Consider the following 24,183-nt stretch of genomic DNA (forward strand, 5'->3'; position numbering starts at 1 on the left):
TTAGCAGCAGACACAGTACAGTACGGTAGTCCACGGCTGTAGCTACCTCTGTGTCGGCACTCGGCAGTCCGTCCATAATTGTATACCACCTACCCGTGGTTTTTTTTTCTTTCTTCTTTATACATACTACATCTCATTATCATCCAGTCTATATTAGCAGCAGACACAGTACAGTACGGTAGTCCACGGCTGTAGCTACCTCTGTGTCGGCACTCGGCAGTCCATCCATAATTGTATACCACCTACCCGTGGGTTTTTTTTCTTTCTTCTTTATACATACTACATCTCATTATCATCCAGTCTATATTAGCAGCAGACACAGTACAGTACGGTAGTCCACGGCTGTAGCTACCTCTGTGTCGGCACTCGGCAGTCCATCCATAATTGTATACCACCTACCCGTGGTTTTTTTTTCTTTCTTCTTTATACATACTACATCTCATTATCAACCAGTCTATATTAGCAGCAGACACAGTACAGTACGGTAGTCCACGGCTCTAGCTACCTCTGTGTCGGCACTCAGCAGTCCGTCCATAATTGTATACCACCTACCCGTGGTTTTTTTTCTCTTCTTTATACATACTACATTTCATTATCATCCAGTCTATATTAGCAGCAGACACAGTACAGTACGGTAGTCCACGGCTGTAGCTACCTCTGTGTCGGCACTCGGCAGTCCGTCCATAATTGTATACCACCTACCCGTGGTTTTTTTTTCTTTCTTCTTTATACATACATACTACATCTCATTATCAACCAGTCTATATTAGCAGCAGACACAGTACAGTACGGTAGTCCACGGCTGTAGCTACCTCTGTGTCGGCACTTGGCAGTCCGTCCATAATTGTATACCACCTACCCGTGGTTTTTTTTTCTTTCTTCTTTATACATACATACTACATCTCTTTATCAACCAGTCTATATTAGCAGCAGACACAGTACGGTAGTCCACGGCTGTAGCTACCTCTGTGTCGGCACTCGGCAGTCCGTCCATAATTGTATACTAGTATCCATCCATCTCCATTGTTTACCTGAGGTGCCTTTTAGTTGTGCCTATTAAAATATGGAGAACAAAAATGTTGAGGTTCCAAAATTAGGGAAAGATCAAGATCCACTTCCACCTCGTGCTGAAGCTGCTGCCACTAGTCATGGCCGAGACGATGAAATGCCAGCAACGTCGTCTGCCAAGGCCGATGCCCAATGTCATAGTACAGAGCATGTCAAATCCAAAACACCAAATATCAGTAAAAAAAGGACTCCAAAACCTAAAATAAAATTGTCGGAGGAGAAGCGTAAACTTGCCAATATGCCATTTACCACACGGAGTGGCAAGGAACGGCTGAGGCCCTGGCCTATGTTCATGGCTAGTGGTTCAGCTTCACATGAGGATGGAAGCACTCAGCCTCTTGCTAGAAAAATGAAAAGACTCAAGCTGGAAAAAGCACAGCAAAGAACTGTGCGTTCTTCGAAATCCCAAATCCACAAGGAGAGTCCAATTGTGTCGGTTGCGATGCCTGACCTTCCCAACACTGGACGTGAAGAGCATGCGCCTTCCACCATTTGCACGCCCCCTGCAAGTGCTGGAAGGAGCACCCGCAGTCCAGTTCCTGATAGTCAGATTGAAGATGTCAGTGTTGAAGTACACCAGGATGAGGAGGATATGGGTGTTGCTGGCGCTGGGGAGGAAATTGACCAGGAGGATTCTGATGGTGAGGTGGTTTGTTTAAGTCAGGCACCCGGGGAGACACCTGTTGTCCGTGGGAGGAATATGGCCGTTGACATGCCTGGTGAAAATACCAAAAAAATCAGCTCTTCGGTGTGGAAGTATTTCACCAGAAATGCGGACAACATTTGTCAAGCCGTGTGTTCCCTTTGTCAAGCTGTAATAAGTAGGGGTAAGGACGTTAACCACCTCGGAACATCCTCCCTTATACGTCACCTGCAGCGCATTCATAATAAGTCAGTGACAAGTTCAAAAACTTTGGCCGACAGCGGAAGCAGTCCACTGACCAGTAAATCCCTTCCTCTTGTAACCAAGCTCACGCAAACCACCCCACCAACTCCCTCAGTGTCAATTTCCTCCTTCCCCAGGAATGCCAATAGTCCTGCAGGCCATGTCACTGGCAATTCTGATGATTCCTCTCCTGCCTGGGATTCCTCCGATGCATCCTTGCGTGTAACGCCTACTGCTGCTGGCGCTGCTGTTGTTGCTGCTGGGAGTCGATGGTCATCCCAGAGGGGAAGTCGTAAGCCCACATTCTGAGCCTTTTCCTCGCACCCCCAGTTGCGGGAGAATGTGAAGGAGGAGAAGTTGACAGGTCGCGTTCCGCTTGACTTGACAATTTTCTCACCAGCAGGTCTTTCAACCCCAGAAGACTTGTGTCTGCCGGAAAGAGAGATCCAAGGTAGGTTTTAAATCTAGGATCGAGCACGGTGGCCAAAATGTAGTGCTCTGATTTCAACAGATTGACCACCCGTGAATCCTTGTTAAGCGAATTAAGGGCTCCATCCACAAGTCCCACATGCCTAGCGGAATCGCTCCGTGTTAGCTCCTCCTTCAATGTCTCCAGCTTCTTCTGCAAAAGCCTGATGAGGGGAATGACCTGACTCAGGCTGGCAGTGTCTGAACTGACTTCACGTGTGGCAAGTTCAAAGGGCATCAGAACCTTGCACAACGTTGAAATCATTCTCCACTGCGCTTGAGACAGGTGCATTCCACCTCCTATATCGTGCTCAATTGTATAGGCTTGAATGGCCTTTTGCTGCTCCTCCAACCTCTGAAGCATATAGAGGGTTGAATTCCACCTCGTTACCACTTCTTGCTTCAGATGATGGCAGGGCAGGTTCAGTAGTTTTTGGTGGTGCTCCAGTCTTCTGTACGTGGTGCCTGTACGCCGAAAGTGTCCCGCAATTCTTCTGGCCACCGACAGCATCTCTTGCACGCCCCTGTCGTTTTTAAAAAAATTCTGCACCACCAAATTCAAGGTATGTGCAAAACATGGGACGTGCTGGAATTTGCCCATATTTAATGCACACACAATATTGCTGGCGTTGTCCGATGCCACAAATCCACAGGAGAGTCCAATTGGGGTAAGCCATTCCGCGATGATCTTCCTCAGTTGCTGTTAGAGGTTTTCAGCTGTGTGCGTATTCTGGAAAGCGGTGATACAAAGCGTAGCCTGCCTAGGAAAGAGTTGGCGTTTGCGAGATGCTGCTACTGGTGCCGCCGCTGCTGTTCTTGCGGCGGGAGTCCATACATCTACCCAGTGGGCTGTCACAGTCATATAGTCCTGACCCTGCCCTGCTCCACTTGTCCACATGTCCGTGGTTAAGTGGACATTGGGTACAACTGCATTTTTTAGGACACTGGTGAGTCTTTTTCTGACGTCCGTGTACATTCTCGGTATCGCCTGCCTAGAGAAGTGGAACCTAGATGGTATTTGGTAACGGGGACACAGTACCTCCAACAAGTCTCTAGTTGGCTCTGCAGTAATGATGGATACCGGAACCACGTTTCTCACCACCCAGGATGCCAAGGCCTCAGTTATCCGCTTTGCAGCAGGATGACTGCTGTGATATTTCATCTTCCTCGCAAAGGACTGTTGGACAGTCAATTGCTTGGTGGAAGTAGTAAAAGTGGTCTTACGATTTCCCCTCTGGGATGACCATCGACTCCCAGCAGCAACAACAGCAGCGCCAGCAGCAGTAGGCGTTACACGCAAGGATGCATCGGAGGAATCCCAGGCAGGAGAGGAATCGTCAGAATTGCCAGTGACATGGCCTGCAGAACTATTGGCATTCCTGGGGAAGGAGGAAATTGACACTGAGGGAGTTGGTGGGGTGGTTTGCGTGAGCTTGGTTACAAGAGGAAGGGATTTACTGGTCAGTGGACTGCTTCCGCTGTCGCCCAAAGTTTTTGAACTTGTCACTGACTTATTATGAATGCGCTGCAGGTGACGTATAAGGGAGGATGTTCCGAGGTGGTTAACGTCCTTACCCCTACTTATTACAGCTTGACAAAGGCAACACACGGCTTGACAAATGTTGTCCGCATTTCTGTTGAAATACTTCCACACCGAAGAGCTGATTTTTTTGGTATTTTCACCAGGCATGTCAACGGCCATATTCCTCCCACGGACAACAGGTGTCTCCCCGGGTGCCTGACTTAAACAAACCACCTCACCATCAGAATCCTCCTTGTCAATTTCCTCCCCAGCGCCAGCAACACCCATATCCTCCTCATCCTGGTGTACTTCAACACTGACATCTTCAATCTGACTATCAGGAACTGGACTGCGGGTGCTCCTTCCAGCACTTGCAGGGGGCGTGCAAATGGTGGAAGGCGCATGCTCTTCACGTCCAGTGTTGGGAAGGTCAGGCATCGCAACCGACACAATTGGACTCTCCTTGTGGATTTGGGATTTCGAAGAACGCACAGTTCTTTGCGGTGCTTTTGCCAGCTTGAGTCTTTTCATTTTTCTAGCGAGAGGCTGAGTGCTTCCATCCTCATGTGAAGCTGAACCACTAGCCATGAACATAGGCCAGGGCCTCAGCCGTTCCTTGCCACTCCGTGTGGTAAATGGCATATTGGCAAGTTTACGCTTCTCCTCCGACAATTTTATTTTAGATTTTGGAGTCCTTTTTTTACTGATATTTGGTGTTTTGGATTTTACATGCTCTGTACTATGACATTGGGCATCGGCCTTGGCAGACGACGTTGCTGGCATTTCATCGTCTCGGCCATGACTAGTGGCAGCAGCTTCAGCACGAGGTGGAAGTGGATCTTGATCTTTCCCTAATTTTGGAACCTCAACATTTTTGTTCTCCATATTTTAATAGGCACAACTAAAAGGCACCTCAGGTAAACAATGGAGATGGATGGATACTAGTATACTTATGGATGGACGAGCGACTGCCAACACAGAGGTAGCTACAGCCGTGGACTACCGTACTGTGTCTGCTGCTAATATAGACTGGATGATAATGAGATGAAATCAATATATATATATATAATATCACTAGTACTGCAGCCGGACAGGTATATATATTTATTATGTAATGACTGATGACGGACCTGCTGGACACTGTCAGCTCAGCAGCACCGCAGACTGCTACAGTAAGCTACTATAGTAGTATGTATAAAGAAGAAAGAAAAAAAAAACCACGGGTAGGTGGTATACAATTATGGATGGACGAGCGACTGCCGACACAGAGGTAGCTACAGCCGTGGACTACCGTACTGTGTCTGCTGCTAATATAGACTGGATGATAATGAGATGAAATCAATATATATTATATCACACTAGTACTGCAGCCGGACAGGTAGATATATTTATTATGTAATGATTGATGACGGACCTGCTGGACACAGTCAGCTCAGCAGCACCGCAGACTGCTACAGTAAGCTACTATAGTAGTATGTATAAAGAAGAAAAAAAAAAAAACACGGGTAGGTGGTATACAATTATGGATGGACGAGCGACTGCCGACACAGAGGTAGCTACAGCCGTGGACTACCGTACTGTGTCTGCTGCTAATATAGACTGGATGATAATGAGATGAAATCAATATATATTATATCACACTAGTACTGCAGCCGGACAGGTAGATATATTTATTATGTAATGACTGATGACGGACCTGCTGGACACTGTCAGCTCAGCAGCACCGCAGACTGCTACAGTAAGCTACTATAGTAGTATGTATAAAGAAGAAAGAAAAGAAAAAAAACACGGGTAGGTGGTATACAATTATGGATGGACGAGCGACTGCCGACACAGAGGTAGCTACAGCCGTGGACTACCGTACTGTGTCTGCTGCTAATATAGACTGGATGATAATGAGATGAAATCAATATATATTATATCACACTAGTACTGCAGCCGGACAGGTAGATATATTTATTATGTAATGACTGATGACGGACCTGCTGGACACAGTCAGCTCAGCAGCACCGCAGACTGCTACAGTAAGCTACTATAGTAGTATGTATAAAGAAGAAAGAAAAGAAAAAAACCACGGGTAGGTGGTATACAATTATGGATGGACGAGCGACTGCCGACACAGAGGTAGCTACAGCCGTGGACTACCGTACTGTGTCTGCTGCTAATATAGACTGGATGATAATGAGATGAAATCAATATATATATATATAATATCACTAGTACTGCAGCCGGACAGGTATATATATTTATTATGTAATGACTGATGACGGACCTGCTGGACACTGTCAGCTCAGCAGCACCGCAGACTGCTACAGTAAGCTACTATAGTAGTATGTATAAAGAAGAAAGAAAAAAAAAACCACGGGTAGGTGGTATACAATTATGGATGGACGAGCGACTGCCGACACAGAGGTAGCTACAGCCGTGGACTACCGTACTGTGTCTGCTGCTAATATAGACTGGATGATAATGAGATGAAATCAATATATATATATATAATATCACTAGTACTGCAGCCGGACAGGTATATATATTTATTATGTAATGACTGATGACGGACCTGCTGGACACTGTCAGCTCAGCAGCACCGCAGACTGCTACAGTAAGCTACTATAGTAGTATGTATAAAGAAGAAAGAAAAAAAAAAACCACGGGTAGGTGGTATACAATTATGGATGGACGAGCGACTGCCGACACAGAGGTAGCTACAGCCGTGGACTACCGTACTGTGTCTGCTGCTAATATAGACTGGATGATAATGAGATGAAATCAATATATATATATATATATAATATCACTAGTACTGCAGCCGGACAGGTATATATATTTATTATGTAATGACTGATGACGGACCTGCTGGACACAGTCAGCTCAGCAGCACCGCAGACTGCTACAGTAAGCTACTATAGTAGTATGTATAAAGAAGAAAGAAAGAAAAAAACCACGGGTAGGTGGTATACAATATTATATATATATTATATACAATTATATATATATATATATATATATATTAAACTGGTGGTGACTGGTGGTCAGGTCACTGGTCACACTATCAGCAACTTGCAAGTAGTACTCCTAAGCAGACAATCACAATATATATTATACTGGTGGTCAGTGTGGTCACAATGGCAGTGTGGCACTCTGGCAGCAAAAGTGTGCACTGTACGTTATATGTACTCCTGAGTCCTGCTCTCAGACTCTAACTGCTCCCCACTGTCAGTGTCTCCCCCACAAGTCAGATAATATACAGTCACACTATCTATCACTTCAGCAAGTAACTAGTACTCCTCCTAATGCTCCCCAAAATTACTACTGTGTCTCTCTCTACTGTCTCACTCTCTTCTCTATAAACGGAGAGGACGCCAGCCACGTCCTCTCCCTATGAATCTCAATGCACGTGTGAAAATGGCGGCGACGCGCGGCTCCTTATATAGAATCCGAGTCTCGCGATAGAATCCGAGCCTCGCGAGAATCCGACAGCGGGATGATGACGTTCGGGCGCGCTCGGGTTAACCGAGCAAGGCGGGAAGATCCGAGTCGCTCGGACCCGTGTAAAAAAACATGAAGTTCGGGCGGGTTCGGATTCCGAGGAACCGAACCCGCTCATCCCTATTTAAAATGCATGTAGTTATAGGGATCATTGTGCCTTATAACCAATGCAGGGTAATAGTACTGATGAGCCCATTTGATTTCCTTTTTTCCCCCCAAGAATGTAACAGCTGTATAATGGGAGTAAGGGACAATAGGGGTCATTCCGAGTTGTTCGCTCGGTAAATTTCTTCGCATCACAGCGATTTTCCGCTTAGTGCGCATGCGCAATGTCCGCACTGCGACTGCGCCAAGTAAATTTGCTATGCAGTTAGGAATTTTACTCACGGTTTTTTCCTTGTTCTGGTGATCGTAATGTGATTGACAGGAAGTGGGTGTTTCTGGGCGGAAACTGGCCGTTTTATGGGAGTGTGTGAAAAAACGCTACAGTTTCTGGGAAAAACGCGGGAGTGGCTGGAGAAACGGAGGAGTGTCTGGGCGAACGCTGGGTGTGTTTGTGACGTCAAACCAGGAACGACAAGCACTGAACTGATCGCAGATGCCGAGTAAGTCTCGAGTTACTCAGAAACTGCACAGAGATGTCTTATCGCAATATTGCGAATCTTTCGTTCGCAATTTTGATAAGCTAAGATTCACTCCCAGTAGGCGGCGGCTTAGCGTGTGCAAAGCTGCTAAAAGCAGCTTGCGAGCGAACAACTCGGAATGACCCCCAATGTGGGAGACTGATGGACTATAGTATTCAGAGAGTCAGGGAGATTGTTACTATTTCAGGGAGTCTCCTGCAGAATGAGGGAGGGTAGGCAACTATGCTTAGAACTGGCTCACAAGTATATCTAATTAATCAGTTTTAATTGTATGACTGACTTATTGTTACTTAGCAGCACCATTTATTTACTTATTTAATAATTATATAATGAAATGGAGGCTGATACAGGATACAGAGTGTTGTGTCAAGGCCTTTGTTCTTTTAGGAAATAAAAAGTCCTTGAAGATCTCAAAGGAATTAAAAAGGAAACCATTTGACAACACCCATCTGGAAAACAATTTGTATTCGAAGACCCAGTCTGCAGCATTACCACTGTCTGCCACAGGAGGGAGCTCTTGTCCTGAATTCCAATTCACTTGTAGCAGTTTGAAGATTTAAACTATTATTCATACTTGCCAACCTGACCCTCTCCATGAGGGAGAAAATGCTCTGTTCCTGGACTTTCCTGGTAATGTATGATTGCCATCACCTGTGGTGAAACACCTTTCTTATCAATTAACTAGCACACCACAGGTGATGGCAATCATACATTACCAGGAAAGTCCAGGAACAGGGCATTTTTTTCCCTCATGGAGAGGGTCAGGTAGGCAAGTATGGTATGCTATTATTATAACAATTCACTAGTTTCTGTGAAAAATGCTGAATACATAATTTATGAATCACATAAAGCATAACTCACCCGTTTTATATTATCCACTTTTATCATATGACTTTGTACTGCTGACTGTCTCCTCCATTACTGCATCTGCTAAAAAGCTTAATATTGCTCATGTATGAGAACTGAGTCCACTCAGCAGAACCTGGCATTCAGCCTCAATGCATGTTCGGAAATAAATGTGGATCTACACCAATACCACTGCACATCTTGTGAAAGTAGTCAGCATAATTATCCTGGCGCATGTGCACTAATCATATCCTTGGTGCAAGATGTCAGTCTAAAATCAGCAAGAATTCTGCATATGCTGACCTCTGAACAGCAGGCAATGCCACCTACACACCCACGGCACACATCTTATGCGCGGGGTATGGGTCGTTGGGTCGACTCAACTTAGGTCGACAGTCATTAGGTCGACCACTGAAGGTAAACATGCACTAGGGTGACATGTACTAGGTCGACAGGTGAAATGGTCGACATGAGTTTTTGGTGTCCTTTTCTTCGTAAAGTGACGGGGAACTCCAATTAGTGCACCGTGTCCCCTCGCATGTCAAGCGAGCTTCGGGCAAGGTGCCTCGCTCCGCTAGGCCCAGGCTATGGTTCCAGTCGTAGTTCACGTGGATTATCAAGTATGGAAAAATCCAAAAAATGAAGAAAAAAATGTGAAAAACTCATGTCGACCTTTTGACCTGTTCACCTAGTACGTGTCGACCTATTGACCACGTCGACCTAATGCATGTCGACCTTCAGTTGTCTACCTAATGACTGTTGACCTAAGCTGTGTCGACCTAATGACCGTATCCCTATGCGCGAACACCCAGTGAGCCCCCATTTACGCCCACTGAGCTGCAAGTGAATTTACTGCTGAGAGCCATTCAAATTGTCTGTAGTTTATAAAGTTATGTCTACAAAGATCTATCTGCAACGCCTAATATGTTCATATTTTCCCTGATTGCTGCGGAATAGGCTAGCACTATATAATAACTATAAAGTATAAAAAGTCAGACATGCAAGTAGGGAAGGTTTCCAGGTGCCCAGAAACCCCTTAGTGGCCTGGAATCTTGAGCCTCACGACTGCTGGCAGGGGCACAGTGACAGAAATAGGATGGCTGGGGGAGGGGGGCATGTACCCCCTGCAGTGGCCGGACTGCTACTGATTCCCACCAGACTCCGTGATGGTTCAGTGAAGCTGGACGTACCCACTTCTGCCCGTGTGAGGCTTCTGCAGCGTATCATCCAGAGATAGAGATTGGACTGGTTCAGCAAGGCTTTGTACTGTGAAGCAGAGAGACCAGTGGTGTCGAGAGGCAGGGGGAGAGGGTTCAGATTACCCGGCCCGGGCTGCTGGAGGGGCCCTGTGTCGCTTACCACCTAACCCCGGATACCTGTACTGCAGCCTCATGTTCCTGGTGATATCGTCGGGAAGATGGTGCTGCACATAGAAAGCAAAGACGCTGTTACATCTTTGCTCTTTAGTGGCCGGCGTCATCTTTCCAAATATCACTGGTAAGATGGCACTGGCTGGGGGGGAGGGACCCACTTTCAGATCAAGTAAGGTAGGAAGCGGGTGCCCTCCCTCTCCCCCCCCCCTGTTAAAATGGTGCCCCCTTGTAAGCAGCCCTGCAATTATTTTATTATTCACAACGTTTTAAATGTGGCTTATTAAGTGGGCATACCACACCAACTTAATAAGCCACGCCCCCCCACACCTTTACCGGGGCCCGGCGTGGCTCTCAACGGCCCTGAGAGTGATGCCTGGACTGATGGAGCATAGCCTTATTGTCCTACTGGTCTCTTAAGCTAACTGAAATCTTCTCATAGTATACTTAAAATTTGAAAATGTGTCCAGTTACATCAGACTGATCCAAGCTTGTGAATAAAGCCCTCACAATCCAGGCTTTCTCCGTTGCAGCAAAATATACCCTTCCACTTTGCTTTTCAAGGCCCTCATCTATGCCTGGAGACACATTGTCCTGCACATAGCATATGGCAATAGATAGCGCCTCACCACAGAGAAAAAGTAATTGCTTTACTTTATTTTCCATCAGCATTTGACAGCCTTGCTGTCTCATACCCATGTTTACTGCGCAGCACATTGGACCTGATTCATGTTTGTAAGTAAAGCAAAAAAGCAAGCAACTGGGTAAAACCATGTGCACTGCAGGTGGGGCAGATGTAACATGCAGCGAGAGTTAGATTTGGGTGACTTGTTCAAATTGAAATCTAAATTGCAGTGTAAAAATAAAAAGCTGTCTAACATTTGTGGACTACATGCAAAAGTAGCCAGTATTGACCCTGCACAGAAACAATATAAATTAATTTGCTCCCCTGCATTGCAACATGGTTTGTTCCAGACACAAAGTTACTTGCTTTTTTTGCTTTACTTACAGACATGAATCAGACCTATAGGGGTATATGCAATTGCCGGCGAATCGCGGCAATTTTTCGCCCGTTTTTTAATTCGATACAATTCGACCGTCGAATTCCGGCAAGTGGGTGCCGGAATTCAACATATTCAATAAAAAACGGATTCGACAGTCCCCCCTCCAAAGCATAACCAGCCTCGGGCTCTTCGAGCCGGTCCTGGTTCTAAAAATCCGGGGGGAAAACTGACAGGGGATCCCCCGTATTTTTAAAATCAGCACCGGGCTCTGCGCCTGGTGCTGGTGCAAAAAATAAGGGGGACAAAAAGAGTAGGGGTCCCCCGTATATTTTACACCAGCATCGGGCTCCACTAGCTGGGTAGATAATGCCACAGCCGGGGGTCACTTTGATACAGCGCCCTGCGGCCGTGGCATTAAATACGCAACTAGTCACCCCTGGCCGTGGTACCCTGGAGGAGTGGGGACCCCTTCAATCAAGGGGTCCCCCCCCTCCAGCCACCCAAGGGCCAGGGGTGAAGCCCGAGGCTTTCCCCCCCATCCAAGGGCTGCGGATGGGGGGCTGATAGCCTTTTGAAAAAATGAAAGAATATTGTTTTTCCCAGTAGTACTACAAGTCCCAGCAAGCCTCCCCGCAAGCTGGTACTTGGAGAACCACAAGTACCAGCATGCGGGAGAAAAATGGGCCCGCTGGTACCTGTAGTTCTACTGGGGGAAAAAATACCCAAATAAAAACAGGAGACACACACCGTGAAAGTAAAACTTTATTTCACACCTGCCGACACACACATACTTACCTATGTTGACACTCTCCTGATTGGCTTTGCGCGTCTGAGGTGGCAGACAGCGCATCACACAGCTCCCTCCATTACTTTCAATGGTGGGAACTTTGCGGTCAGCGGTGAGGTCACGAAGTGGCGCTTCCTGATTGGCTGAAGAGACCTTTCTGTGACAGGAGTCACGGGGGGGGTCTCTGCATTCGGGGAAAGGGGTCCCATGTGTAAACATGGGACACCTTTCAGTCCGCCTGGTCCGGGTGTTCGTTTTGTTTTTTTTGCCAAGTACGTGGATTATAATCTGGACACTGGATCAGGTGAGTATAATTTTATTCACAGGTACCCCGGATCGTCGGAGACATTGGAGACGTGCCAGTCGGCGGGTCAACATAGGTAAGTATGTGTGTGCCGACATGTGTGAAATAAAGTTTTACTCTCATGGTGTGCGTGTCCTGTTTTTATTTGGGTATTTTTTTTCCAGTAGAACTACAGGTACCAGCGGGCCCATTTTTCTCCCGCATGCTGGTACTTGTGGTTCTCCAAGTACCAGCTTGCAGGGAGGCTTGCTTGGACTTGTAGTACTACTGGAAAAAACAATATTCTTTCATTTTTTTCAAAAGGCTATCAGCCCCCCATCCACAGCCCTTGGATGGGGGGGACAGCCTCGGGCTTCACCCCTGGCCCTTGGGTGGCTGGAGGAGGGGGGCCCCTTGATTGAAGGGATCCCCACTCCTCCAGGGTACCCCGGCCAGGGGTGACTAGTTGCGTATTTAATGCCACGGCCGCAGGGCGCTATATAAAAGTGACCCCCGGCTGTGGCATTATCTACCCAGCTAGTGGAGCCCGATGCTGGTGTAAAAAATACGGGGGACCCCTACTCTTTTTGTCCCCTGTATTTTTTGCACCAGCACCAGGCGCAGAGCCCGGTGCTGGTTTTAAAAATACGGGGGATCCCATGTCAGTTTTTTCCCCGGATTTTTGGAACCAGGACCAGCTCGAAGAGCCCGAGGCTGGTTATGCTTTGGAGGGGGGATCCCACTCATTTTTTTTTCTGATTTTACCCCATTCCATTTAAAAAAAATATATATATATTTTTAAAAATATATAAATAATACTTGTGCCTCCTAAATAGACAAACCAAGTACCTAATCCCTTCTAATATAAATAGATATGCTATTACCAATAAAAAAAACACCAAAAAAAACATGTTTTTAAATTTTTTTATTAGATTCCGCCAGCAAAGTGTGGCGGATTGAAAATTACGAATTTACTGTCTAAAAGCACTGTTGTCGAATTTACAATCTTCAATTGAATATACTTTTGTCGAATTGCCACATTTGTACCATTGCAGAAATGTCGAATTTGACAAATGTCGAATTTCACAAAGTCAAATTTTGAAAGTCCGTTTTTTTGACGAAAAGTACTGAATTGCATTGTCGAAAAAAAAATTTTGGCGAAAATGTCCCGTTTTTCGACATTTTCGGGAATTGTACCGCAATTGCATATACCCCATAGGGTTCAGCAAAAACAGGGAATTTCACTTTACACGGATACTGCTATATATTTTCACCCTGCGGATGCAGTCTTGATTTACACACAATTTGTATACCTTACAAGAATATTTTTTAGACATTTGAGTATAAAGAGTGACCTTTTTTACTTGAGAGCAACTTCTAATTGCTACTAGTTACACTTCTATGGCAAACTTGCGAGTGGGGGGGGGCAGGGGGGCTGTCAGAGGGTGATGGACAAAGGAAGAGAGTGACGGACAAAGGGTGACAAGGTGAGGCAGAGGGCGATGAGCAGGGAGTGGATGAAGGTCAGTGTTGAAAGGCAGACAGTAATGAGCCGAGAGTAATGGAGAGAGCAGAGGGCGAATGGTACAGGCAGAGGGTGATGGGGAGAGGTGGAGTGTTGCAGGCAGAGGGTAATGGGGAGAGGTGGAGGGTTGCAGGCAGAGGGTGATGGGGAGAGGTGGAGGGTTGCAGGCAGAGGGTGATGGGGAGAGGTGGAGTGTTGCAGGCAGAGGGTGATGGGGAGAGGTGGAGTGTTGCAGGCAGAGGGTGATGGGGAGAGGTGGAGGGTTGCAGGCAGAGGGTGATGGGGAGAGGTGGAGTGCTGCAGGCAGAGGGTGATGGGGAGAGGTGGAGGGTTGCAGGCAGAGGGTGATGGGGAGAGGTGGAGGGTTGCAGGCAGAGGGTGATGAGGAGAGGTGGAGGGTTGCAGGCAGAGGGTGATTGGGAGAGGTGGAGGGTTGTAGGCAGAGGGTGATGGGGAGAGGTGGAGGGTTGCAGGCAGAGGGTGATGGGGAGAGGTGGAGGGTTGCAGGCAGAGGGTGATGGGGAGAGGTGGAGGGTTGCAGGCAGAGGGTGATGGGGAGAGGTGGAGGGTTGCAGGCAGAGGGTGATGGGGAGAGGTGGAGGGTTGCAGGCAGAGGGTGATGGGGAGAGCTGGAGGGTTGCAGGCAGAGGGTGATGGGGAGAGGTGGAGGGTTGCAGGCAGAGGGTGATGAGCACAGAGTGACAATAAGAGGCAGAGGATAATTAGCAGGGAATGACAGGCATCCCCTTCATACAATAACGTGTGCCTCATATCAAGTTTGCTCTTGGGTGTTGGTTTTTTATTCCCATTATTATGATCAAATGATGAACTTGGTTTGACAGAAAAAAAATGTGCGATGTGGCAGCTACAAGCGCACACTAAAGATGACTTGCTGAAAACTTGGACCATATGCTGCTTATATGAAGGTGTACACAACTGTCCAACTCTGTATACGTACGGAAATACTGTACTTCATTTTTGAAAGCACATTTTTTTTAATGTATTTAGCACTTGTGAACTGCCCTTTAAAAACCCTGTATTTGCCCCTGAAAGTAATGTTGGTCTATTTATTTTCTCCTGTAAGTATCTGTATAAAGCAGGCATGTCCAAACTGCGGCCCTCCAGCTGTTGAGAAACTACACATCCCAGCATGCCCCTGACACAGTTTTAGCATTCTCTGACAGCATAACTGTGTCAGGGCATGCTGGGATATGTAGTTTCATAACAGCTGAAGGGCTGCAGTTTGGACATGCCTGGTATAAAGAGTGGGCCTCATTTATAAGCACAAAGCACCTTGGGCCTAATTCATACCTGATCACAGCAGCAAACTATGGGGTTAATTCAGACCTGATCGCTGCTGTGCGTTTTCGCACAACACCGATCAGGTCGGAACAGCGCATGTGACGGCGCCGCAGTGAGCCGGCACATGCCAGACAGCCGATGGCTATCTTAGCCCTGCCAATCAGGCAGAGGCGGTCGCTGGGCGTAAGGGGGCGGGCCGGTAGTGTTTGGCCGCCATTTAGGGGGCGCAGTCTGGGCAACACAAGTGTGCCCAGACCATTGGTGGGGTGGGCCGCGGCAACTGCGTGACATCACACGCAGCCGCTGCGACCCTAGCAGCAACAAGTAGCTCCCTGCCAGTGCGCAGGAGCTGCGCTGGTGGGGAGCTACTCTACCAGTACAAAAGCATCACCGCTGTGTGATGCTTTTGTACTTGTGCAACGGGGCAGGGCTTAACATGCGGGGCGGACTAGCCCTGTGCTGGGCCTCCCCCCACATGTCTGAAGACTGATCGTAGATGTGCTAAATTTAGCACATTTACAATCAGGTCTGAATTAGGCCCTTTGTCTCTAATGGGCAAAACCAAGTGCACTGCAGGGGGGGGCAGATATAACATGTGCAGAGAGAGTTAGATTTGGTTGGGATGTGTTCAAACTGAAATCTAAATTGCAGTGTAAAAATAAAGCAGCCAGTATTTACCCTGCACAGAAACAATATAACCCACCCTAATCTAACGCTTTCTGCACATGTTATATCTGCCGCTCCCTGAAGTGCACATGGTTTTGTCCATTAGAGAAAGATTTTGCTGCTGCGATCAGGTCTGAATTAGGCCCTTTGTTTTTACAGCAGTGTGTTTTTCTGCTCTCCGCCTAGCACACACTGCACGCAATTTTTAGACTGTGTACTATACATTTTGCTACAAATTCCACCATCTTTAGCATTGTAGTTACGTAACGTGAAATATGTTTAGTTCAGCATTTTTTACAGATAAAGATCACACACTAGGTCAGTGGTTCCCAAAAATTTTTGAATCACGGCACCCTAGAGTATCAGAATGTTATTCATGGCACCCCTTGGCCAAAAGTTCGTTACGGTGAAATTCAGAAATGAATATTAAATATGTCATCCTTAGGGTCAGTTATGTGGTGAGGTACAGGATTCACTTCTGTTTGTCTAAATATTTTATTATTGGAAGCCGCAAACAGTGGTTTTGCCTATCAAAGCCGTAACTAGACTTTTTGGTGCCCTGTGCCAGTGAGAGAATTGGCACCCCCTCTCCCCCCAATTTTTTTCAATAGGGACATAAGGTGCATTCCGCGTGGGGAAGGGGCGTTACAAGATTGATCCCAGAGAAAGCCAATGCTATAATGCCCCTTCCCAAATTATAATAATAACATACACACATTTATAGGCCACTGCAAGAAAATAGATATCGACACAAATCCTCTTTATACCCTATTCATGCACTTAACTTGAAAGCTTGATGTTATTTAGTTTCAACGCCCTTTATTAAATAACACATTTCAATATACTGCCATACCCAGGATTCAAACCTATAACCTGTTAAATTCTAATCACACACCCTACTCATTGAGCTACTTGATCCTGCATAAAAACTATGAACACTATATAAAGCTACTGGTACCATTGGCATTTCTATAATGGATGCAATGTGTGCAGTGCACACGGGCCCCTGGATCCACGGGGGGCCCACACCGCACACATTGCACCCATTTAAATACTTACCTTACCGAAGTCCAGCAGCGGGCGCAGCGTTCGGGTAGGAAATCGACGCCAAAATGGCCACCGCGCATGTGCGGTAGCCAAATTGGTCTCCGGATCATGGCGGGCACCGTGTTTCCGGAGACCTGTGCATGCACAGTAGACTCCGGCACAAAGCTGGAGTCTACAGCGCCGTACAGAGGTGGGGGGCCACTCGGAGGTGCACACGGGCCCCCTCCTCTGTAGAAACGCCCCTGACTGGTACTTTGTAAAAAAAATAATCAGCATTGCAATTGAGCAGATCTATGTAGTGTGCAACCACACATCCAATCTCTTGCAGCTACACACTACATAGATCTGCTCAGCCACAACGCTGATCATTTTTTCACAAAGTACAAGGTAAACTTCAAATGGTAAGAATTCTCTAGCTTAGAATTATCTACCTTTCTATGTAAGGGCAGATAGCTCAATGAATAGATTGTCTGACTGCAATGCCACAGGCAATGGGATCGAATCCCGGGTACTTCAGCATCTTGAAATGTAATAAAGGACAGTGTGACTGAATAACAAAGCGCTATCTAGTTAAGGTCATGAATGTTGTATAGTTATTAGCAAAAGAAAGGGTGGGTGTAGGAGACAGGGGTGGTCAGGAGTTGCTGGGCTTCAAAAAGAGGGGAAAGTTCCAAGTGAAAGTAATTAATAATAGATAATTGACAAGTGCCACCAACAGCGCCCTCTACCCTGCAGCGCTATGTGCGGTGCCCCCTCCGCACACACCTAGTTATGGCCCTGATGCCTATTACATTGACCATTAATAATTTGAATTGGCCCCGGATCACCAACCCAGGGCACCCTTGCTGGTGCCCAGAGGTACCCAGTTGTGGAACCACTGCACTAGGGACTGCCTTTGCTACGTGTCAATTTTGAGCATGTGGCTTGTGTGAACTTTTCATTACAGCATGTTCCTTTAAGTGCTCCCAGAAACAGCAGAGAAGCATTTTAGCAGACGGCGCCTGGTGTAAGAAAAAAATAATTATAATTTGAAAAACAGGCAGCGTGCCCTCCACCCTCACCCTTCAAAACTAAAGCAAAAATTCTGCAAGCTTTAGCTATATCTATTCTAGACATAGGGCCTAATTCAGACCTGACCGCTAGCAGGCGATTTTTGCACTGCTGCGAACAGATAATCACTGCCTACAGGGTGAGTGTATTTTCGCTGTGCAAGTGTGTGAACGCATGTGTAGCAGAGCTGTACAAACAGATTTTGTGCAGTCTCTGAGTAGCCCAGGGCTTACTCAGCCTCTGCGATCCCTTCAGCCTGTCCGTGACCGGAATTGACGTCAGACACCCGCCCTGCAAATGCTTGGACACGCGTACGTTTTTCCAACCACTCCCTGAAAACGGTCAGTTGCCACCCACAAACACCTTCTCCCTATCAATCTCCTTGCGAACGCCCGTACGAATGGATCCTTCACACAAACCGATCGTTGAGCGGCGATCCGCTTTGTACCCATGCGACGTGCCTATGCATTGCGGTGCATAGGCATGCGCAGTTTAGACCTGATCGCCCGCTGTATGAAAACGCAGCCTTGCGATCAGGTCTGAATGAGCCTCATAGTTACTGTGCTGTACATTGTGACCAGGAGGCACAGGGCTGGTGCCTCTACGGTGAGAGGAGGTGCTTTGTAATACATAATGCCCTCCCTTTTAGAGATTTTTGGCTTATGTTTATTATATAACGTCAAGCGCCAAAAATACATATTAATAACAACATCCTTTCAACCTTGCTTGACTTTGTGAACCCAAAGTAGTTACTGCATGTGTAATATACAGGATGCAGATAACCAAATTAGCAACATTCTTTATATTTGACAGTCGTGACGTCCATGAGTTTCCTTACCGGAAGCCGTGCATAGAGTGTCAGGTAGAAGGGCTTAACTAAAGATGCATAGTCCACTCACTGATTGGGGGTGTATATACTTTTTTTAATTTTATTTTTATAGAAATTGTATTAAATTTTTTGTAGATAATAGGGGTACAGAAATGTAAAAAGGGGAAAGATGGAGGAAAGATACAAAAAAAAAATAATGGACTAAACAACATGACATAACTGCTGATGTATATACACTTTATTTTATGTTTTATAGAGGGGTTCAGTATGTAATCCCAGCACACGGGATCCAGGCAGTCATAACACCAACAGCGGGATCCCAACAACAACAATCCTGACAAGGGTGAGTTAAGGGTGTTCCCCCCTGTCCCCTAACCCTTTCTTCCCACAGCCTAACCCTAACCTCCCCACTTAGTGCCTAACCCTAATAAGTCCCCCTACCCTCTGCCTAAACCTAACCCTCCCTCCCCTGCAGCCTAACCTTTATCCGGGTACCTAACCCCCCCTCCCCGCAGCCTAACCTACCCCCACCCACCGCAGCCTAACCCTAACACTCCCGGGTTGCTCCTAAACCTAACCGTGCGATATACTTACTATGGTCGGGATGCCAGCTGTCTCCTGACCTTTTTGGAGTTCCGGCGGGATTCCAGTGTCCGTATTTCAGCTGCCGGGTTTCTGGTGTTGACATATTGACCACATTCTGTATAGAAAGATGCATTCCATTCCAGAAAAATGTAAATATAATTTTTATTATTAATAAAAATCACTGATTAACCATTACGTACTATAAAGATAATATAGAAAAGTGCAGATATTCAGGTCCATAGTGACATGAATCATTTCCATTTTAGCCATGGATCTGGGTGTTATAATGACTGAGGAAGCAGGGACTTTCCAGTGATGTTATTATCTTTCTGAAACATGCCATAGGAACTGTTAGTTTAACCTGTCCTGTTATCTACATTTGGGCCCTCATTCCGAGTTGATCGGTCGGTATTTTTCATCGCATCGCAATGAAAATCCGCTTAGTACGCATGCGCAATATTCGCACTGCGACTGCGCCAAGTAATTTAACAATGAAGATAGTATTTTTACTCACGGCTTTTTCATCGCTCCGGCGATCGTAATGTGATTGACAGGAAATGGGTGTTACTGGGCGGAAACACGGCGTTTTAGGGGCGTGTGGATGAAAACGCTACCGTTTCCGGAAAAAACGCAGGAGTGGCTGGAGAAACGGAGGAGTGTCTGGGCGAACGCTGGGTGTGTTTGTGACGTCAAACCAGGAACGACAAGCACTGAACTGATCGCACAGGCAGAGTAAGTCTGAAGCTACTCTGAAACTGCTAAGTAGTTTGTAATCGCAATATTGCGAATACATCGGTCGCAATTTTAAGAAGCTAAGATACACTCCCAGTAGGCGTAGGCTTAGCGTGTGTAACTCTGCTAAATTCGCCTTGCGACCGATCAACTCGGAATGAGGGCCTTGGTTTTCATCACTTATGCATCTAAAGAAATTTATTTAAATTTACCAACAATTTTGTAATCTTTTTTTATTAAATTTACACAACATTGTTTATAATTCATAATCAAATGAATAATACTGGTAGGAGAAATAGAAAACAAAAAGATTATCATGTTACCTATGTAATGATTTTTGTACATATTTTCAAATATGTTTTCTGCATTCCTCTTTCTTGGCTGTTAGATGGAGACGAAGCTATGATGTTTGGATACAAGTAAGTAGTTTGGAGACATGCCAAGCATCAAGAGGCCATTTATTTCCTGTGGGAAGTGTCTGGTCCTTTCATGTGTGGCTTATCATATATTTGCAAATATGTGTGTGACTAAGTTTTCTGCATTTTATTTACTAATAGAATGGCAGCTTTCTTACTGGTTGATGGCAGTGTGCTTGGGGAACCTTTTGTGTGTGTTTCTTTTCTGGAAATCCCCTCCCTTGCTAGCACTTGTAAATTGATTTGAGCAACTTTAATTTTGTGTTTCATTGTCTGTGAGGTCTGAGGGGGTGATTCAGACCTGATCGTTGTGCTGCTAATGTTGCTGACCTGCGTTCTATAGTTGCCACCCAAGGGGGAGTGGAAATTCGCCCGTGCAAGTGTGCGATCTCATGTGGGCAGCTACAACTCCATTCGCAGATTACTCACTGTGTGCAGTCTGTGCGCAGCCCAGGACATACTCCTGCAGTGTGATCACAACACGCTGATCGGGGCCGGAGCTGACGTCATACACCCTCCATGAAAACGATTGGGAACGTCTGCGTTTTTCGGACACTTCCAGTAAACGGTCAGTTACCATCCACAAACAGCCTCTTCCTGTCATTCACCTTGCGAATGCCCGTGTGAATAAAATTTTCGTACCATCCTGTCACTGACCTGCGATGCCCGTTGTTGTTGCCCGGCGCACGTGCGCGTTGCGGTGCAAACGCATGCACAGCAGTGATCAGGTCTGAATCAGGCCCTATATTAGATCAGTAGTTGGTAGGGAGTTCTAGTCCTTGTAGTGCCATTATGGAGACTCTTAGGCCGGCAACAAATGAGAACGATGTGTAGCCAGTGGGATCCTGCATACACACTTGCCAGTGCAGGGGCGTGACTGGGTGCCATACTGCATTCATCAGCATGGCATCATTAGCAATGTCCTCTGGTTGACCCTGCAGCCAGGGCCAGATTAAGACTAGTGGGGGCCCCGGGCAACAATGATGTGGGGGCCCCGACCAACAAAATTTACTGCACGCTGCCTTTGTCATTACAATGCCCCTTAGCACGGGAGAGAATAAGGGGCGTGAGAGACAAAAAGGGTGAGAAAAAAGGGGGGAATTGAGAGAGACAGAGAGGGGGAAGAACAAGATGGGGGTCAGAGAGAGAGAGGGGGTGTTGGAGAGAGAGATAGGGTGTCAGTGAAAGAGTGGGAATGAGAGAAAGTGTGTCAGGGAGAGAGAGATGGGAGAGAGTGAGAAATAGAGACGTGTCGACAGATAGAGATAGAGCGGAACAAGTGAGAGAGAAAGACAGAGAGTGAGGAGAGGCAATAGAGAGGGACAGAGAGAGTCAGGGAGAGAGGAGCAAGACAGAAAGAGAGGGTGTGAGGAAGAGAGAGAGAGAGGTTGTTAAGGAAGGAAAAAGAGAGGGAGAGCTAAAAAGAGAGGTAGAGAGACAGAGGGGGAGAGAGAGGAGGCAAGATAGGACCAAGAGGGAAAGAGAGGGTGTCAGGGATGGAGAGAGAGAGACAGACAGGGAGAGAAAGAGGAGCAAGAGAGAGCATGTCAGGGAAAATGAGCGGGGAGAGACATATAGAGGGCATGTCAAGGAGAGAAAGAGACAATGGGAGAGAGATAGAGAGGGAAGGGAGAGAGATGGGGTGTTGGAGAGAGGAAAGGGGAGTGAACATGAGAGGGGGGTGTCAGTAAGAGAGAGAGTGAGAGGGGAACAAGAGACAAAGAGTGAGAGGGGAGCGAGAGAAAGTCAGGAAGACAGAGAGGGAAGAGAAAGAGGAAGGGGAGAGTGGGTGTCAGGGAAGGAGAGAGAAGGGAGCAGGAGAGAGAGAGAAAGAGTGTGTCAGGGAGAGAGAGGAGGGTTGTTAGAGGGGAGCAAGGGAGAGAGGGTGTCAGGGAGAGAGGGAGAGTGCGGAGGGACAAGAGAGAGGGAGAGAGAGTGTCAGGAGTGAGAGAGAGGGGAGCAAGAGAGAGAGAGAGGAAGAGAAAGAGGGTGTTGGAGTGAGAGAGAGGGAGGCAGAAATAGAGCAGGATAAACTACCTGTTCTGTTTGGCTGCAGCATCAAGCCACTGTCTAACGAGGGCAGGCACTTTACTGTGTTAGGCCTCCTGGCTTCACGGTGACGTCCCCTCACTCCACGGGCACTTGGCTCCGGTAAGTGTTCCTCCCGCAGTCCGGCCACACACCTCTTCCCGTGGGACCCCGTCCCGCTGCCGGCTCTCTCTGTTATGGGTCCCACATAACTTTGAGGCCTCCTCCTCCTGCCTTGCTGGTCACTGGCTCCTGGGGCCCGAGCAGGAGACCAGCCCTTGGCCACAGAGAGAGCCGGCAGCGCCGGCGGGAGGAGCACAGCCAGAGTAGCCAGGAGAACCAGAGACCAGGAGCAGCGCAGCAGTAGCAAGCACAGCCCCAGCTGAAGGACCCTGCCTGACAGGGGCTGGCTTCATAGGTGCCCGATCACAGGGGACCCAGCGCCAGAGGAGACATTGCGAAGGAGCCGGCACATGGGATCCAGTGGGGACCAGAGGAGGCCGGGAGACACCCTTCCCCTGTGACATCACCGGGATTCCCGACAGGGGCTATGGTAGGAGTGCAGGCACGGTGAGGGGTAGCTCCACAGAGACCAATCCGCCACAGAGGACTCCTAATTGGAGACCTGGGGAAGCCCCTGTGATGCGGAGCTGTCCATGGAGCTGCCTGTCTGAGAGAGACTCTAGAAGGGGTGGCATGGTCAAGTACAGGAGCCGCACAGGAGAGAGGACGCAGCCCAGTGGGGGAGAGGACCGCTGATGACCCCCAGCCTGACAGGAGCCGGTGGTGGAAGCGGAATCCGACCGAGGACGGGATGACGGGTGGAGCCAAAGACAACCGGGTGCCGTCAGGACCCCTAGCAAGCCCCGTGGACTCTGGAGGAGCCGGCTGCAAGACCCGTGGAGACATCTTGATTACAGGGAAGCTGGACTTGCACGGTCGGCGACGGGGGGAAAGCAGAGCCTCTGGGAGCAGCGGTGCAGCAGCCTCCGTTGGGTGCAGGGGGGCTGAAGTGAGGCAATGTTTGCCGGAGTGTGGAGGACCCCGATGTGTGGGGGCCCCTGGACGGCTGCTCTGTCCGCCCTGCCTATAATCCGGCTCTGCCTGCAGCATTGCCGACCAGAAGACATAACTAACAACCGTGGGAGCGCACGAATCGGGCATGCCCTATTTGTCATTCCGATTTGCCTGGAAATGACAAATCAGGCTGATATCAGCATAGTGTGTACCCAGCCATAGAAAGACTAATAGTAAGTTATCTTTTCAATTAAAAAACACATGAAGATGTGACCGAATTAAGGGACTCTCCTTGCTAAGAATTTTGACCACTCTTAGTAGAAGCAACGTTAAGAGGCCAGTGACTTATATAATTGCCAAATTGTTCACTAAGGCTAGGTATACACACATACAAAGTACTTTGGTTCCCAAACATTTCTGAGTCACAGCGCCCTAGAGTATCAGAATTTTTTTCACTGCACCCCTAGGCAAAAGGTTTTTTATTGAGAAATTCAGAAAATAAATATTAGATTAAGTAAATTGAGTTTACATGTCATCCTTAGGATCAGTTATGTGGTGAGGAACAGGATTCACTTCTACTTGTCCACATATTTTATGATTGGAAGCCACCAGCACTAGT

The sequence above is a fragment of the Pseudophryne corroboree genome, chromosome 1, assembly GCF_028390025.1.
Source record: "Pseudophryne corroboree isolate aPseCor3 chromosome 1, aPseCor3.hap2, whole genome shotgun sequence".
Taxonomy (NCBI): Eukaryota; Metazoa; Chordata; class Amphibia; order Anura; family Myobatrachidae; genus Pseudophryne; species Pseudophryne corroboree.